We start from the raw sequence: 20,839 nt of genomic DNA on the forward strand, positions 1-20,839 counted from the left end.
GATATTAAACAATGTCTAAGCTTTTACATTTTTTAAAGTTTTAATGCGAAATTCAAACAATAAATAGCGTTTTGGCGCTAATATGGCATAACAGTTAAAGCCAGAGTGTTGAAAAACCATACGGAGTTGCGACATGCTCTATCATCTCCCGGCGGCGCGCGCAGTCGTGCTTCACAGAAATCTCAATACTTCTAGCGCTGTGTCAATACATTTGAATGGCTTGATACACAACAGCTCCACTTTACAGGGGTTTGCAGCAAGTTTTGGTAAACAGTACAGCATAGTGTGCATTGATTATTACATCAACCATACAGGATCGTTTTATAATGGAGAGTAATGCAACAATGTTAACATTAATGTTAATGTTTTTTATTGTACTTAGCCTTCAGGTATTCCATACTAATTGGTCATACTCATACTAATTGATGGTCAAATGTGACCATACACCTTAACTATTTTTCAATTAAATAAATGTTCTATATTTTAGTTCAATAATATTTATTGAATATTTTGAGGAGACCTTTTGTACTAAATACTAGTTGTGCAATATTTATTGTCAATAATGACCACTTAAAATATTTTTCTTCTAATATTTGTATTATTTATATTACAATTAGTATAGTAATAAGGTTAAATTAGAGAATTATTTTTCAAAGAGGCAAATTAGAGTCATTTTGTGGAGTCAGCCTGTCATTAATGTTCATCAAAGAACAACGGGAACAGAGAAAATTGTAGCTTTAATGATGATTCATCTATATTTCATTTATTATTTATACAGTTAAGGAAGGTTTGATAACTATTACATTTCTGTATAACAGGGAAGGCCATGTGTAAATATAACATTTATTATTTTCATTTATTATTTATTTATTCCATTTATTATCATTTATTATTACTATACTCTCCTTGAAGTTTACTTCCCGCTACTTTTTCCCTCTTCCTCCCAACCGCGCGGCTGCAACTGTCTTCTTCTTCTTCGATAGTAGCCTAAGCCAGTGTTTCCCAACCTTTTTTCAGTCATTTTATCATACGTTACGCTAGGGGTGTAACGGTACAGATTGCTCACGGTTCGGTTTGTATCACGGTTTAAGGTTCCCCGTTTCGGTACGGTTCAGTATTTGCTATGTTCAGGGAAAAAAGGACTACTGTCAAATAAAACAAAAGAAAATAATAAGAACAAATCATTTAAATACAAGCAGCAGCACAAATAAATACTATTGAGCAAAGATACTAATAAAATAAACTATGCTTTTCAGGTTTTTCAGGTACGTCTAACATTAGTTTTCAGGTACAGAAATTGATCAAATGTAAAATAACATTGCATATATGACTGTATAAATTAAAGATTAATCCTATTAAACTTACAAAAGTTATTCAATCAAGAGCAGTGAGTGATGCCCTTGTCTTTTGTTTGACATTAAACAGACAGCAGTAAAGGCTACTGCCCCTTTAAGACCTCGGATATGCGTCGTCTTTTCTGGACTGTATAAAGCTTACTTAAGCCATATACAGACTATGTCTGCTAGAATACTCATCAATATGTTGACATACTTTTTGCGTGAGTTTGTCCATTCAAGAGCAAGACTTGAAAGAGAACTCAATATTTGCGCGCTGAGAGACGTGTGCGCGCTCTCGGGTGAGTGCACGGAAAATTTTCTCACAGTGCGCGCGACTTCTCATTCGCGTCTTCTGGCACTAAACCAGATAGTTGCGTGTTCTGAGTTAACACAATCAGAACGTAAAAATACGGGATATTTTACGGGAAAATACTAAAACGGGAAGACAGCGGGAAAAGAGCTAAAATACGTGAGAAACCCGGAAAAAACGGGAGGGTTGACAGCTATGGTGTGTGTGTGTGTGTGTGTGTGTGCGATATGTAGGCTTAGGGGTAGTGTAGGGGGATAGAATGTACAGTTTGTACAGTATACAAACCATTAAGTCTATGGAATGCCATCTGCCTGTCTTTCCCCTTCCCCCTCTCTATCTGTGTGTGTGTGTGGGGAGGGGGGGGGGGTCTCTCTCTCACCCTCTCCCTCACTCTCACTCTATCACTGTGTGTGTGTGTGTGTGTGTGTGTGTGTGTGTGTGTGTGTACTTGTCTACCTATCTAACAGGGGACCTTGGTGTCGTAACACACTCACTAACAGGGGACCTCTGAGCCAAGAGGGGACATTTTTCAGGTCCCCTGTTGGTCATGCTTTAAATCATGTTAAAATCAAGTAAAAACACTAAAAAAAACACTCTGGTGATTTTTTTTACTTTTGACCAAGTGGGGACCTACAAGTGGGTTGTGTTTAAATCATGTGAAAATTAAGTAAAAACACTCTGGTAATTTTTTTAAAACTTATGACCAAGTGGGGACCTAAGTGTGTGTGTGTGTGTTTAAGGTCATACTCAGCAGCTCCCCTGTAGGCTGGAGCAGGAACTGTAAGGGCTCTTAAACACACGTCGTTCACACACACTCCTCTATTGTTTGAATGGCCTGCTGTCCCAGAGAGACTCTGCTGTTTAACAGGCTGCTTACTAAAGGAACAAGCATTACATCTCTTTACTAGATACCCTGACTAGTTTCAAACTTTGCATTACATTACAATTAAATTCTACACAGAATCCAAGAAAAAAGGATTTAAAAATCTAAACAAACAGAATGTAATTAGAAGTTTTGTTTTTGTATTTTTTATTTTAACATATTTTAATGACAGTAGCCTATATTCATTGAATATTATTGTATTTATCAAAATAAACAGAAAATAGTACAAACTTTACTATTCTTTTAAACAAGTGTTAAGACATTATTAAAAAAAAAACATTTTAGCTCAAGTATTTGTATAAATAATGTGTGACTTTTGCCCCATGTAAAATGGGGTGTAAAAGGCCCACCTTACCACCTTATACATTTATGAGTTTTTTAAACAAACCACTTTTGATTTATTTATGATTTACACAATGGCTCGGTTACCCTGTTAGATAGTAAATCACGACACCAGTGTGTTTAATTTGTCATTTCTTGCCATAAACACACTGTGGAGATTTAGAGTTTTTATAGCAATAACTGAGTTTTAAGAGTTAAATCAAGCAGAAATATTTCTATAATGTATTAATTGCAGATCATCTTTGAATAATGATTATGTTAAACACAATGACTCGGTCCCCTGTTAGATAGTAAATCACGACACCAGTGTGTTTGCGTTGTCATTTCTTGCCATAAACACACTGTAGAGATTTAGAGTTTTTATAGCAATAACTGAGTTTTAAGAGTTAAATCAAGCAGAAATAGTTCTCTTATGTATTAATTGCAGATCCTCTTTGAATAATGATTATGTTAAACACAATGACTCGGTCCCCTGTTAGATAGTAAATCACGACACCAGTGTGTTTGCGTTGTCATTTCTTGCCATAAACACACTGTAGAGATTTAGAGTTTTTATAGCAATAACTGAGTTTTAAGAGTTAAATCAAGCAGAAATAGTTCTCTTATGTATTAATTGCAGATCCTCTTTGAATAATGATTATGTTAAACACAATGACTCGGTCCCCTGTTAGATAGTAAATCACGACACCAGTGTGTTTGCGTTGTCATTTCTTCATCTCAAACACACTGTAGAGATTTAGAGTTTTTATAGCAATAACTGAGTTTTAAGAGTTAAATCAAGCAGAAATAGTTCTCTTATGTATTAATTGCAGATCATCTTTGAATAATGATTATGTTAAACACAATGACTCTGTCCCCTGTTAGATAGTAAATCACGACACCAGTGTGTTTGCGTTGTCATTTCTTCATCTCAAACACACTGTAGAGATTTAGAGTTTTTATAGCAATAACTGAGTTTTAAGAGTTAAATCAAGCAGAAATAGTTCTCTTATGTATTAATTGCAGATCATCTTTGAATAATGATTATGTTAAACACAATGACTCTGTCCCCTGTTAGATAGTAAATCACGACACCAGTGTGTTTAATTTGTCATTTCTTGCCATCATAAACACACTGTAGAGATTTAGAGTTTTTATAGCAATAACTGAGTTTTAAGAGTTAAATCAAGCAGAAATATTTCTCTAATGTATTAATTGCAGATCATCTTTGAATAATGATTATGTTAAACACAATGACTCGGTCCCCTGTTAGATAGTAAATCACGACACCAGTGTGTTTAATTTGTCATTTCTTCATCTCAAACACACTGTAGATATTCACTGTATATATTGAGATAACTCAATTTTATGGTGACTTGCATTAAAATGTTTATCCGTCTCAATTAAATTATGTGAACTGAATGACTTTTAACATTGACACTTTAGTTATTTAACCAACTGATGATTTTCAAGTCAGCAATCAACACACAACTTTTTTTTTTTTTTTAAGTTTTGACCTCCAAAATCTTATTATAGTGTATTTTTATGGTAAGTGGTATTGGTGTTGGTGTTTTATGTTTTAAATGTTTTATGTTTTAAATGTATGTTTTATCAAGCAGAAATCACTCTTTAAGGAAACAATTGCAGGTCACACTTTATACAGTGAACATGATTTCCTTAAATTGACTTAAGTCCCCTGTTGGATGGTAAAACACGACACCTGTTTGATTGCTTTGCCATTTCTTGCCATCACAAACACACTGTAGAGATTTTGAAGGTCAGAACTAAATTTTTTGGTGACTTGCATGAAAATCTTCATCCATCTCAATTAAATTATGTGAACTGAATGTCTTTTAACATTGACACTTTAGTCGAAGATTTTCAACTCAACAATCAACACACAACTGAGTTTTGACCTCCAAAATCATTATACAGTGTATATTAAATTTAAATAAAAAATAAAAATGTCCTTACAAAACAGTTTGACTCAAGTTTGACTCTCTACTGCTTATTCATTATTGTTTATGTTACATGGTCCATGTTTACATTACAGTATAAAATTGTTCCTAAGTTTTCCCCTTTTATATAGATGGTAATGACTAAATATCCTCGCACACCGAAATTTTCACACGTTAAAAAAAAGATCAAGCACGTTTACACACAGCCTCTGAAACTTTCCTTCCTTCATCATAAAAAAAAATCTGATCAGGTTCAGTTTTCTGCATTTTTCGCATCCATAGCAAGCATTTAAAGAGGGGTTTCAAATTTCTGTGTTATTCATTTTTGTGTTAAAATTTTGAACATAAGTTGAACAGTTTAAAAAAGAAAGTGTGAACCTTCAAATTAGCCATTATAGTTCATAAAGTTTTGCTGGTGTTTGTATCTAATTGAGAAAACAATGAATGTAAATTGAAAGATGTCGCCATTGAACGCATTTTGTGCCAAAGCAAATAAATGATCCACAGTTTAGCCACATAGGCTGATGTGATCCCTGAGTGAAGAGTTTTGAAAAAGTGATGAGTATTCAGAAATGTGTCCTAGCAGATGTTTAAAAAACCCTGTAATATCACTATTAGTAAGGGATCACTGTATAATATCAGTCTTTAAATGTGAGATATTTAAAGTGAACCTAAAGTATACTTGCAATAGTGTGATTTTAGCACAATTAAATATACTTAATGGATGTTTCGCAAAAGCGTTGTTTAGTGATATTGGGTCCTTGTGTTTCTGCTGTACGTCATCAGCAACTGTCTAAGTTCAATTACAATACTCAAGAACACATGTACAGAGGATGCACAAAAGTACCCGGATGTTATAAGATATATGAGTATAAATAACTCCATACAGATCTATTGTTTTACAAAAATAATCTATTGTTTACAAAAGGAGAAAACGTGTGTACTTTAATGAAAACTTGGACCATGTGACATAAACTGAAGTTAACAGCAAAAAAATATACTATAATGCTGACTGTTGTTAGTGTTTTTTGTTGTATGAGTTAAAAGTGTATATGTTGGGTGAATCCTCATTGTGTTCTGGAAGAATGAGTTGATTTAAGACATCAATGAAGTGTTTTGGTAGTTTTAGCACATTTTGAACGTGAAATTAACTGCTTTGCTTTGAAAGGTGTCCTAGCGATTGTAGCTGAGAGATAGACGTCAAACAGACTCAAACAAAGACCCAGAATTCTGTGGTGTTACAGCACTGTGGCTGCTGTAAATGGCTGCTGTACGGTTTCTTTATGAAATAACAGGCACAATGGCAAAGATATTTCTGCAAAAACTCCAAAGTAATGTTCGGTTGCAGTGAGAAAGTCACAAGAGACAACTAAAAAAACTCATGCGTGTATTTAGCCTAGTGTAGATGCTGTAAGCTGTTTGCTTACACATCCCCCAAACTCCATTTACATATGAATACAGGAAAGGCCAAAGCCATTGTCTCACAGGTGAGGAACAGGCCTAACAGAGCTGTTACACCCATGTCACAGACACAAACTTCTCATCCAAACTAGAGAAAACGCTGGGATTTACCTGGGAAAATTAAATCAATGTACACTTTTTCCAATCCCTACGACACATTTTTCAATACTTGGGTCACTTTTTTAAAACTCTTCACACACTTTTTCACACAAACTGAATTTCAGCTTGGCACAGCAGTTATTTTAGTGTTCAAAATGCACTAAAACTACCAAAAAGGACCCAACAAACACACTTTTTCAATCATAAAACACAGACCTAAAACACATGATCATTACACAATGTTTTCTTTTGTAAAATTTTCTTTTCAAAAAAAGACTTACACTATAATTCACTGCAGTTTATGTTACATGGTCCTTGGTCCAGTACAGTATAACCAAAATTTTTCCCTTTTGAATGGATGGCAATGCAATTTAAAAACTAACACCAGCTAAATCTATTTGTTTTGATAGTATTTTAGATTCAAAATATATTTCAATATGGTATTACTGTTGAAATGTAGCAAATGTCTATTTTTTTTCAACATAAGTTTAACAGTTTTGAAAAGAGAATGTAAAAATGTTCAAATTGGCCTGTATAGTACATAATGTTTTGGTGGTGTTTGTGTCAAAGTCAGAAAAGAATGAATGTAAATTGAAAGATGTCGTCATTGAACACATTTTGTGCCCAACGCAATGATAAATGATCCAGAGTTTAGCCACATAGACTGATGTGATCACTGAGTGAAGACAAAAAGTGAACAGTGAAAAAGTGATGAGGATTGAGAAATGTGTCCCAGCAAATGTAAAAAAAATAAATAAAAATAAAACTGTTGACATGTTTTAAATTGTTTTAAAAATTAAATTAAATATATTTTCATCTTATTAGAAGTGATATTTTCTTGGTGTTTAGCCCCACAGCTTTCTGCATATCGCTTTACGTTTTTTTTTTTTAATTGCATTGGCCAATACTAAATTGATATGTTAAAAACTGTGAATAATTTTTCATTGCTTTCACACAAAATGCATTCAATGACCACATTTTCCAAAATCCACGAACACTTTTGTTATTCGTACCTAACTATCTGCAAAACTATATATTTTTAGCACATTCTTTGAATGCTAACACACTGCTTTCAGAACTGATCAAACACATTCAAGTCAGAACGATGATCAACTCATTTCTGCAGGAATTATACTGAAATATAAAATCTTAAAATCCAAAGGGACCCACTTTATATTAGGTGGCCTTAACTACTATGTACTAACATTTTAATTATCCATTTGATACAATGCACTTATTGTGTACATACATGTCTTTACATTGTACTTACATTTTTAAATATACCTGCATGTAATTACATCTGTAATTAATTTCTGTAGTTACATTTGTAATTACACTGTTGACACTTCCCTTACATCTAACCCTACCTTTAAACTTACCAATACAACCACACCTGACCCTACCCGTATCCCACCTCAATATCAGCAAAAGTGTTTTGCAATACAATATGAACACAATAAGTACATTGTACCTATTTAAGTACATAGTAGTTAAGGCCCCCTAATATAAAGTGGGGCCATCTAAAGTCATAATTTATCATTGATTTGGCATAAAATACATTCAATGGCGACATCTTTCGATTTATAAGAATTATTTTCTTACTTCAACACAAACACCACCAAAACATTATGAACTGTATAGGCCAATTTGAAAAAATTTTGATTCTCTTTTCAAAACTCCCTAACTTATGTTCAAAACTTAACTAAAATTAATTAAAAAAAACAAAACAATTTGCTACATTTCGGCAGTATTACCATATTGAAATATTGGGTGATTCTTTTGAATCCTCAGAATCCTTTTTGGTAGTTTTAGTGCATTTTGAACACTAAAATAACTGCTGTGCCAAGCTGAAATTCAGTTGTGTGAATTTGTGTGAAAAAGTGTGTGAAGAGTTTTAAAAAAGTGACCCAAGTATTGAAAAATGTGTCGTAGGGATTGGAAAAAGTGTACATTGATTTAATTTTCCCAGGTAAATCCCAGCGTTTTCTCTAGTTTGGATGAGAAGTTTGTGTCTGTGACATGGGTGTAACAGCTCTGTTAGGCCTGTTCCTCACCTGTGAGACAATGGCTTTGGCCTTTCCTGTATTCATATGTAAATGGAGTTTGGGGGATGTGTAAGCAAACAGCTTACAGCATCTACACTAGGCTAAATACACGCATGAGTTTTTTTAGTTGTCTCTTGTGACTTTCTCACTGCAACCGAACATTACTTTGGAGTTTTTGCAGAAATATCTTTGCCATTGTGCCTGTTATTTCATAAAGAAACCGTACAGCAGCCATTTACAGCAGCCACAGTGCTGTAACACCACAGAATTCTGGGTCTTTGTTTGAGTCTGTTTGACGTCTATCTCTCAGCTACAATCGCTAGGACACCTTTCAAAGCAAAGCAGTTAATTTCACGTTCAAAATGTGCTAAAACTACCAAAACACTTCATTGATGTCTTAAATCAACTCATTCTTCCAGAACACAATGAGGATTCACCCAACATATACACTTTTAACTCATACAACAAAAAACACTAACAACAGTCAGCATTATAGTATATTTTTTTGCTGTTAACTTCAGTTTATGTCACATGGTCCAAGTTTTCATTAAAGTACACACGTTTTCTCCTTTTGTAAACAATAGATTATTTTTGTAAAACAATAGATCTGTATGGAGTTATTTATACTCATATATCTTATAACATCCGGGTACTTTTGTGCATCCTCTGTACATGTGTTCTTGAGTATTGTAATTGAACTTAGACAGTTGCTGATGACGTACAGCAGAAACACAAGGACGCAATATCACTAAACAACGCTTTTGCGAAACATCCATTAAGTATATTTAATTGTGCTAAAATCACACTATTGCAAGTATACTTTAGGTTCACTTTAAATATCTCACATTTAAAGACTGATATTATACAGTGATCCCTTACTAATAGTGATATTACAGGGTTTTTTAAACATCTGCTAGGACACATTTCTGAATACTCATCACTTTTTCAAAACTCTTCACTCAGGGATCACATCAGCCTATGTGGCTAAACTGTGGATCATTTATTTGCTTTGGCACAAAATGCGTTCAATGACGACATCTTTCAATTTACATTCATTGTTTTCTCAATTAGATACAAACACCAGCAAAACTTTATGAACTATAATGGCTAATTTGAAGGTTCACACTTTCTTTTTTAAACTGTTCAACTTATGTTCAAAATTTTAACACAAAAATGAATAACACAGAAATTTGAAACCCCTCTTTAAATGCTTGCTATGGATGCGAAAAATGCAGAAAACTGAACCTGATCAGATTTTTTTTTATGATGAAGGAAGGAAAGTTTCAGAGGCTGTGTGTAAACGTGCTTGATCTTTTTTTTAACGTGTGAAAATTTCGGTGTGCGAGGATATTTAGTCATTACCATCTATATAAAAGGGGAAAACTTAGGAACAATTTTATACTGTAATGTAAACATGGACCATGTAACATAAACAATAATGAATAAGCAGTAGAGAGTCAAACTTGAGTCAAACTGTTTTGTAAGGAAATTTTTATTTTTTATTTAAATTTAATATACACTGTATAATGATTTTGGAGGTCAAAACTCAGTTGTGTGTTGATTGTTGAGTTGAAAATCTTCGACTAAAGTGTCAATGTTAAAAGACATTCAGTTCACATAATTTAATTGAGACGGATGAAGATTTTCATGCAAGTCACCAAAAAATTTAGTTCTGACCTTCAAAATCTCTACAGTGTGTTTGTGATGGCAAGAAATGGCAAAGCAATCAAACAGGTGTCATGTTTTACCATCCAACAGGGGACTTAAGTCAATTTAAGGAAATCATGTTCACTGTATAAAGTGTGACCTGCAATTGTTTCCTTAAAGAGTGAATTCTTCTTGATTTAAAACATAAAACACCAACACCAATACCACTTACCATAAAAATACACTATAATAAGATTTTGGAGGTCAAAACTCAGTTGTGTGTTGATTGCTGACTTGAAAATCATCAGTTGGTTAAATAACTAAAGTGTCAATGTTAAAAGTCATTCAGTTCACATAATTTAATTGAGACGGATAAACATTTTAATGCAAGTCACCATAAAATTGAGTTATCTCAATATATACAGTGAATATCTACAGTGTGTTTGAGATGAAGAAATGACAAATTAAACACACTGGTGTCGTGATTTACTATCTAACAGGGGACCGAGTCATTGTGTTTAACATAATCATTATTCAAAGATGATCTGCAATTAATACATTAGAGAAATATTTCTGCTTGATTTAACTCTTAAAACTCAGTTATTGCTATAAAAACTCTAAATCTCTACAGTGTGTTTATGATGGCAAGAAATGACAAATTAAACACACTGGTGTCGTGATTTACTATCTAACAGGGGACCGAGTCATTGTGTTTAACATAATCATTATTCAAAGAGGATCTGCAATTAATACATTAGAGAACTATTTCTGCTTGATTTAACTCTTAAAACTCAGTTATTGCTATAAAAACTCTAAATCTCCACAGTGTGTTTATGGCAAGAAATGACAACGCAAACACACTGGTGTCGTGATTTACTATCTAACAGGGGACAGAGTCATTGTGTTTAACATAATCATTATTCAAAGATGATCTGCAATTAATACATTATAGAAATATTTCTGCTTGATTTAACTCTTAAAACTCAGTTATTGCTATAAAAACTCTAAATCACCACAGTGTGTTTGAGATGAAGAAATGACAAATTAAACACACTGGTGTCATGATTTACTATCTAACAGGGGACCGAGTCATTGTGTTTAACATAATCATTATTCAAAGATGATCTGCAATTAATACATTAGAGAACTATTTCTGCTTGATTTAACTCTTAAAACTCAGTTATTGCTATAAAAACTCTAAATCTCCACAGTGTGTTTATGGCAAGAAATGACAACGCAAACACACTGGTGTCGTGATTTACTATCTAACAGGGGACAGAGTCATTGTGTTTAACATAATCATTATTCAAAGATGATCTGCAATTAATACATTAGAGAAATATTTCTGCTTGATTTAACTCTTAAAACTCAGTTATTGCTATAAAAACTCTAAATCTCTACAGTGTGTTTATGATGGCAAGAAATGACAAATTAAACACACTGGTGTCGTGATTTACTATCTAACAGGGGACAGAGTCATTGTGTTTAACATAATCATTATTCAAAGATGATCTGCAATTAATACATTAGAGAAATATTTCTGCTTGATTTAACTCTTAAAACTCAGTTATTGCTATAAAAACTCTAAATCTCTACAGTGTGTTTATGATGGCAAGAAATGACAAATTAAACACACTGGTGTCGTGATTTACTATCTAACAGGGGACAGAGTCATTGTGTTTAACATAATCATTATTCAAAGATGATCTGCAATTAATACATTAGAGAAATATTTCTGCTTGATTTAACTCTTAAAACTCAGTTATTGCTATAAAAACTCTAAATCTCCACAGTGTGTTTATGGCAAGAAATGACAACGCAAACACACTGGTGTCGTGATTTACTATCTAACAGGGGACAGAGTCATTGTGTTTAACATAATCATTATTCAAAGAGGATCTGCAATTAATACATTAGAGTAATATTTCTGCTTGATTTAACTCTTAAAACTCAGTTATTGCTATAAAAACTCTAAATCTCCACAGTGTGTTTATGGCAAGAAATGACAACGCAAACACACTGGTGTCGTGATTTACTATCTAACAGGGGACAGAGTCATTGTGTTTAACATAATCATTATTCAAAGATGATCTGCAATTAATACATTAGAGAACTATTTCTGCTTGATTTAACTCTTAAAACTCAGTTATTGCTATAAAAACTCGAAATCTCCACAGTGTGTTTATGGCAAGAAATGACAACGCAAACACACTGGTGTCGTGATTTACTATCTAACAGGGGACAGAGTCATTGTGTTTAACATAATCATTATTCAAAGATGATCTGCAATTAATACATTATAGAAATATTTCTGCTTGATTTAACTCTTAAAACTCAGTTATTGCTATAAAAACTCTAAATATCTACAGTGTGTTTATGGCAAGAAATGACAAATTAAACACACTGGTGTCGTGATTTACTATCTAACAGGGTAACCGAGTCATTGTGTTTAACATAATCATTATTCAAAGAGGATCTGCAATTAATACATTAGAGAAATATTTCTGCTTGATTTAACTCTTAAAACTCAGTTATTGCTATAAAAACTCTAAATCTCCACAGTGTGTTTATGATGGCAAGAAATGACAAATTAAACACACTGGTGTCGTGATTTACTATCTAACAGGGGACCGAGTCATTGTGTTTAACATAATCATTATTCAAAGAGGATCTGCAATTAATACATTAGAGTAATATTTCTGCTTGATTTAACTCTTAAAACTCAGTTATTGCTATAAAAACTCTAAATCTCCACAGTGTGTTTATGGCAAGAAATGACAACGCAAACACACTGGTGTCGTGATTTACTATCTAACAGGGGACAGAGTCATTGTGTTTAACATAATCATTATTCAAAGATGATCTGCAATTAATACATTAGAGAACTATTTCTGCTTGATTTAACTCTTAAAACTCAGTTATTGCTATAAAAACTCTAAATCTCCACAGTGTGTTTATGGCAAGAAATGACAACGCAAACACACTGGTGTCGTGATTTACTATCTAACAGGGGACAGAGTCATTGTGTTTAACATAATCATTATTCAAAGATGATCTGCAATTAATACATTATAGAAATATTTCTACTTGATTTAACTCTTAAAACTCAGTTATTGCTATAAAAACTCTAAATATCTACAGTGTGTTTATGGCAAGAAATGACAAATTAAACACACTGGTGTCGTGATTTACTATCTAACAGGGTAACCGAGTCATTGTGTTTAACATAATCATTATTCAAAGAGGATCTGCAATTAATACATTAGAGAAATATTTCTGCTTGATTTAACTCTTAAAACTCAGTTATTGCTATAAAAACTCTAAATCTCCACAGTGTGTTTATGATGGCAAGAAATGACAAATTAAACACACTGGTGTCGTGATTTACTATCTAACAGGGGACCGAGTCATTGTGTTTAACATAATCATTATTCAAAGATGATCTGCAATTAATACATTAGAGAACTATTTCTGCTTGATTTAACTCTTAAAACTCAGTTATTGCTATAAAAACTCTAAATCTCTACAGTGTGTTTATGACAAGAAATGACAAATTAAACACACTGGTGTCGTGATTTACTATCTAACAGGGGACCGAGTCATTGTGTTTAACATAATCATTATTTACTATATAAAGTGATGACCTGTGATTATTACCTTAAAGAACAATTTCTGCTTGTCCATGTTTTATTCAAAAATAAGTCACACATTGAAATACCTTTACTGTAAAAAAAATGTGGGTCTCCAATTGAAAATTTTCTGTAAATTGATGCACTTTAATTCAATTAAAATTCAAGAAATTCAATTTGGCCAACTAAAAAATTTAGATGTGATCGGTCACTAGAAAATTTTCAATTGGAGACCTGATTTTTTTTACAGTGTTGGTGTTCTTGAAAATAAGCTTAAATGAGAGATGTGGACGGATCATATACTGTAAGTATGAAGACACAACAGAGAATTAATTTCTTAAAGATAACTCTTAATTTTAAGAATTTTTTTATTTCTTAAATTCTTTTCTGTAATGTCCACAACATGGCTTTTTCTCTGTTGTGTGCTCATTGTGTTCCCTGATGCCTGTGTGAACATTATATAATTATATATATATATTAAATAATGAAGACAGACTTGACTGCCAGCTCTCTTCCCTTTCACACACACAGCTCCATTGCAGGCTATGGAGGTCCCCTGTTGGATAGGTAGACATCGGTCAGGTCCCCTCTTGGCATGTTTAAAAATAAAAAAATAAATGCTTATTTGAAGTTATATTATTAAAAAAGACCTTAAAACAAAATTTTGTATCTAAGTTTTGTTTCTTCAAAATGACTAGAAACACAGGTCCCCTCTTGGTCAGTGTGGAGTGATGGTCCCCTGTTGGTAATATAGACGTGTATGTGTGTGTGTGTGTGTGTGTGTGTGTGTGTGTGTGTGTGTGTGTGTGTGTGTGTGTGTGTGTGTGTGTGTGACTTTCTCTCTTGATGATGATAATTTAACCCTTTTTATATGGGCTATCACAAATAACTTTCACTTGAAATAAAAACGTCATGTGATGTGTTTGCCAAGATCACGGATGATGCATATGTCTTTAAATTAATTATTTACTGATATAATATAAATGTATTAAAACATAAATTTCACATGATTTTATAAAAGTGGCTATTTATAATAAACTTCCATAAAATGTAGACACGCATCTTACTCTTACCTAACACTGATATTAAAATCATCTTTGCTGTTTCTGTGATTTGGTTCCATTTATTAATTTTGTCATTTATTTTTTATATTGGACCACACATATTGATTTCAAATATATTCAAAATAATTTTTTCAGAGAGTGAAATAAAAAAAACTTTCTCCCACCATTTAGATTTTATTTCTTTTTGTTGTTAAAATCTTGTGAATCTTGTTCAATGTGCAGATTGCCTCTCTCTCAGTCCTTCCCCTCCCCCCTCACTCTCAGGCTCACCCTGTGTGTGTGTTTGAGTGTGTGTGCGCGCACGTGTGTGTGTGGGGGGGGGAGGGGGGGTGTCTCTCTCACCCTGTGAGTTTGTGTGTGTGCCTTTCTCTCTGGGAATGATAATTTAACCCTTTCGTATCATAGACTATCACAAAAAACTATCACTTTAGTGTGAATTAGTAAAAAAGAACTACAAACACCTTGAATTAAATACTGGCCTTCTGGACTTACAAAATTTTGAGCAGGAAAAGATAACTTTTATCTATTTTATCCTATGACATTAAAATTAATATAGATTTAAATTACATCATGGGTGTGGCTTGTGGTGATAGTGGCACCAGTTGCTGCGGTAAATGTGGCATATTCGAGCGATTCTAAAATATTCTCCTGTTTAAATGCATATTGCCTGCCGTGCACAGTTAAGCTGATGCCACCGGCGTGGCGGTGCCACCGGCTTGGGCCCGTCATCGCTGCTCGCAGCTTTAATTCTTTTTCTTTTTCTTTTTTTTTTTTTATTTTTTTTTTCGACTTCTCGGGTACTTTTGGGGCACTTAACATGCTCGAAAACTCTTGAAACTTTGCACACACGTCGGAATGCGCGGCCATCAGAGCCGGGCTGAAGCTGGTACCTGGGCGTGGCAGGGGGACTCGACAGCGCCCCCTAGAACGCGTTTAGAAACTTGGTCCATGTATCAAACACACTTGCACGTATATGTATGAAACTCGGTACACATATAGACCTTATCGGGCCGAACAACTTTCGTGCTCATAGTTATGCGTCAGCCCAACAGGAAGTGAGCTATTATGGGTTGTTCGGAAAACCCATGCTCTGGAATTTAATATACTCCTCCGAGGCCATTGTTTCGATCATTGCCAAACTCGGTCAGCATGAAGTGAACATATCCAGGATGCTAAATTGCGAGCGGATTTTTTATATGTCAAACGGTTTGGCTGTGGCGAAGCAACGAATTTATGGCGAGAAAAGGGAAACAGGAAGTGTGTTTTAACTTGTGCAAATATTGACTGATTTAGATGAAACTTCAGCTGTGTGTTCGTTGTAAGAGGCCGATCACATGGATATGACTTTTGTGAGTCAAAGTTATAGCGCCACCAACTGGCAGCAGGAAGTGTGTCACTTTCAAAAATGCTTTGAATCACCATCTTATTTTCACCTGATTTACTTCAAACTTCATCAGTATAATGTGAAAACATGACAGATAGAGACGTATGAAATGGATTCCTAAAATTTCAAATACTGTTGCCATGGCAACGTGTCAAAGTTTAATAATCTTTTGGCTGTTTTGAGGCTCTTAGCATGCTTGAAATTGCTTGAAACTGCTTGAAACTCAACACACACATCAGAGATGTCAGTCAGTACACATGGGCAAAGCCTCAGAAACGGGCGGGGATGAGGGGCTCTCTAGCGCCACCTTTTGACAAAAGTGAAGGGCTTCGTTTCATCTACAATCACCAAACTCAGTATATATATTGACCTCATCGAGCCGGACAACTTTCTAATTTACAGTCATTAGCTCCGACCAACAGGAAGTCAGATATTTTGGTTTGAAGGTGACTTTTTGGTTAAATCGGGGTCTGAGTTTTTACGTTCTCCTCGTAGGCGATTTATTCAATCTCCACCAAACTCGGTCAACATGAAACAAAGATACGGAAGATGCTAAAATGCGAACGAATATTGGATATCTCAAACGGTGTTGCCATGGCGAGGGATTAAATAAGGACAAAAAAGGGGAACAGAAATTGTCTAATATCTTGTAAAATCATATTTTGATTTCAATTAAATTAAGATTGTATGTTTGGTAATTGAATTTAGATTAATTTAAAATTACTATAATATTTTTCAGAAGAATATATATATTTTTTATAAATATTTATTTGAATAGTCTAATGTGCCTGCATGTGTGTGCTGCCCTTCCCTCAATGAACACACGATGGCAGCATTGTGTTAGTTTTGAAGCAGGATAAAAAAACCTTGTTTCTCTCTCTCTCTCTCTCTCTCTCTCTCTCTCTCTCTCTCTCTCTCTCTCTCTCTCTCTCTCTCTCTCTCTCTCTCTCTCTCTCTCTCTCTCTCTCTCTCTCTCTCTCTCTCTCTCTCTCTCTCTCTGTGTGTGTGTGTTTCTGAGGACATACATTTGTAGACATTTCATGTGTCCCCATACATATATTGTTCTCTTCGAGCCGGACAACTTTCTAATTTACAGTCATTAGCTCCGACCAACAGGAAGTCAGATATTTTGGTTCGAAGGTGAATTTTTGTGTAATTCAGGGTCTGAGTTTTTGCGTTCTCCTCGTAGGCGATTTATTCAATCTCCACCAGACTCGGTCAACATGAAACAAAGATACGGAAGATGCTAAAATGTGAACGTGTGTGTGTGTGTGTGTGTGTGTGTGTGTGTGTGTGTGTGGTACTGCGCCCCTCATGAATATTCGCTCCCGTTTATCGTAATGTCAGATTTTGTCAGACCACTGTGTACAAGTGCGTTTATTCAGGATAGAAACAGCACCTGAGAAAACATCTGTGATTTGGACCTGTTTGCAAGTGAGTGACCTGTTTGGTAAGTTAATCTGCAGTTTAATCGCTTGTGGCTAAGTTTGGCTTGTTTGTGCGTGTTTTATAAGCTCTTTTCTGCTCGTTTTGCAGTCAGAAAGCAGCTAGCGCCTGATGCTAACGGCGCTAGCATAGTCATTCTGATCCCAGACTGTCAGGAGAGAATCAGAGATGCTTGTAAGATTTAATTTGTTTTAGATTCCAATATAATTGTAAATAACTTATTTTGAGCACATAAATCAGTCTAGCCATCGTAACAATGCATTGTCATGACTACAGTCTGTGAAGGGGATACAGTATCCTGACATGCTACTGTTAAATATTACTGCAGTTTAACGTTAGCTTGGTTTAAAGTTATTATTATTATTATTATATTATTATTAAGAAACAAAGCGATCAAGATATGCTTTTATTCCTCCTGAATGTAATAAAATATACTCTGTACCAATAGAACTGTAAGTATTAATTTTTATTATGAAAACAATCTTGCTGAAGAATGTCAAATTAAATGCAATGCTCATAATTATTGGTGTTTTTCTCTATTTCAGCAGACACATCAGATAATGGCTGAAATGAGAAAGCTCAAGCCACTGGAGGAGGCCGTAAAGTTTTCACTTCAGAGGAAAGAATGGTCTGATAGAGCTAAGTTTAAGTGAAAGAGCTACGGCTAACTTATCTTAAAATTTTCCACCCTGTTGATTCCGCCCTGTTAGATCTATAAACCTAACAGGGTGGACATTCTAATAGAATAAATCGTATTTAGTGTATATTGCAAATTCTATAAACACATATATGCATATATAAATATTATAAAACCATGTTATAGGTGCAGTGCCACACATTACTGATGGCAAATCATGCAGGACAATGAGGGAAAACTCCTCCACTGTTATGGTCTTCCACCCTGTTAGGCGAGTCATTTTTAAATAATAATTTGACTGCAACGTTAAATGTTTTGCATACTTATGTTTTATTTTGGGAGGTGAGGATCATTAACAGCATATACAATATATGTTTTTGAACACATTTTTTTATTATTTACCATCCTGTTGGCAAAAATGGGTACAAAAAGTACCTGTTCTTAATAATCAAGACATTCTATTCATCAATAATAGTTTTGTTATTGTTTCAAGAATTAAAAAAAATACCATGATGGCATAAGGGACATATACTATCCAAGAAAAACTTGTTATTGTTTAACATTAACATTTTGTGATAACTATGTATATGTCCCTAAAAGGGTGGAACATCTTCACGGCCCGTGTCTGAACAATGAATCTACCCATAATTATTATTTTTTTAGTCCCTGAGCTTGACCAATATGTATTCCAACTAGTTAAACATGTCACCATTTTGGTAGAATGCTAAAAACATGAAAATCATGTACTTTTTTTTCAAACATTTATGAAGCCAAAATGTTACCGCATACCAGGAATGACCCAGCTATAGTTTCTAACTGTGTTGCTATTTGATTAGAAAAAAGAAAGACAAAAGTGAACATTGGCCTGCATGGTAGCCTAATGAGGTGCCGTCAATGGTCTTCCTTTGTAAATAAACCCTTATTGTAACAAATGATATAGTTAAACAATTACAAGAACTATATGTTAGATCTAAGGCTGAGAACAAGTTAGAAAGAGCTTTAAAATACGGACCTTCTTGAATTATTGAATAAACAATCCCCCCATAACCACGCCCCCAACAAAGCCCCGCCCCCTCTGGTGAGTACCGGCACTTTATTTTTTCCACTACAAGCACTGGCGTTGGTAATGGTACTCCTGGTTTACTGGAATGGGGTTCAATTCCCTACTGTGTCCTTGTTATTTTGTACCAACTACATAGAATGTAATAGTTTAATTACATTTAAACTAACTACACATTATATATACAAGTGTTCCCACAAATAAAGCATAAATCATGTAAATTACTACATGTAATATATGGTATTCTGAACTCATTATGATTTGACCTTTGACATCATCTGACATGAAATTAATTTAAATGTAATTGATCTCATAGATGTGGTCCTATATGTGATCCTATGACATTACAATTCATCTATATTTAAATTACATCATGGGTGTGGCTTATGGTCATAATTGCACCAGCTGCTGCAGTAAATGTGGCATATTCGAGTGATTTTTAAAATATTCTCCTGTTTAAATGCATATTGCCTGCTGTGCACAGTTAAGCTGATGCCACCGGCGTGGCGGTGCCACCGGCTTGAGCCCGTCATCGCTGCTCGCAGCTTTAATTAGGGCTCAAGCCTGAAAGGGCGCAGAGCCCTATTGTTTTCCTTAGGATTATTATTATTATTATTATTATTATTTTTTTTTTTTTTATCGACTAAATGGGCACTTTTGGGGCCCTTACCATGCTCAAAAACTCTTGAAACTTTGCAGATACGTCAGAATCTGCGGCCATCAGGGCCGGGCTGAAGCTGATACCCGGGCGTGGCAGGGGGGCTCAACAGCGCCCCCTATTAAAATTTGGTCTATATATCAAACACACTTGCACGTATATGTATGAAACTCGGTACACATATAGATCTCATCGGGGCGAACAACTTCCGCACTCATAGTCATAAACTTCGCCCAACAGGAAGTGAGCTATTTTGGGTTGTTCGGAAAACGCATGCTCTGGAATTTAATATACTCCTCCGAGGCAATTGTTTCGATCATTGCCAAACTCGGTCAGCATTAAGACAAGATATTCAGGATGCTAAATTGCGAGCGGATTTTTGATATCTCAATCGGTTTGGCCGTGGCGAAGCAACGAATTTATGGCGAGAAAAGGGAAACAGGAAGTGTGTTATAACTTGTGCAAACATTGACTGATTTGGATGAAACTTCAGCTGTGTGTTTGTTGTAGGAAGCCGATCGCAAGGATATGACGTTTGTGAGTCAAAGTTATAGCGCCACCAACTGGCAGCAGGAAGTGTGTCACTTTTTTTAAAAAATGCTTTAAATCACTGTCTTATTTTGACCCGATTGACTTCAAACTTCATCAGTATAATGTGAAAACATGGCAGATATAGACATATGAATGGATTTCTGAAATTTCCAATACTGTTGCCATGGCAACGTGTCAAAGTTTAATAATGTCTTTGGCTGTTTTTGAGACTCTTAGCATGCTTGAAATTGCATGAAACTTAACACACACATCAGAGATGTTAGTCAGTACACATGGGCAAAGCCTCAGAAACAGGTGGGGATGAGGGGCTCTATAGCGCCACCTTTTGACAAAAGTGAAGGGCTTCGT

The sequence above is a fragment of the Gobio gobio genome, assembly GCF_949357685.1.
Source record: "Gobio gobio genome assembly, chromosome: 6".
In the NCBI taxonomy this organism is placed as follows: Eukaryota; Metazoa; Chordata; class Actinopteri; order Cypriniformes; family Gobionidae; genus Gobio; species Gobio gobio.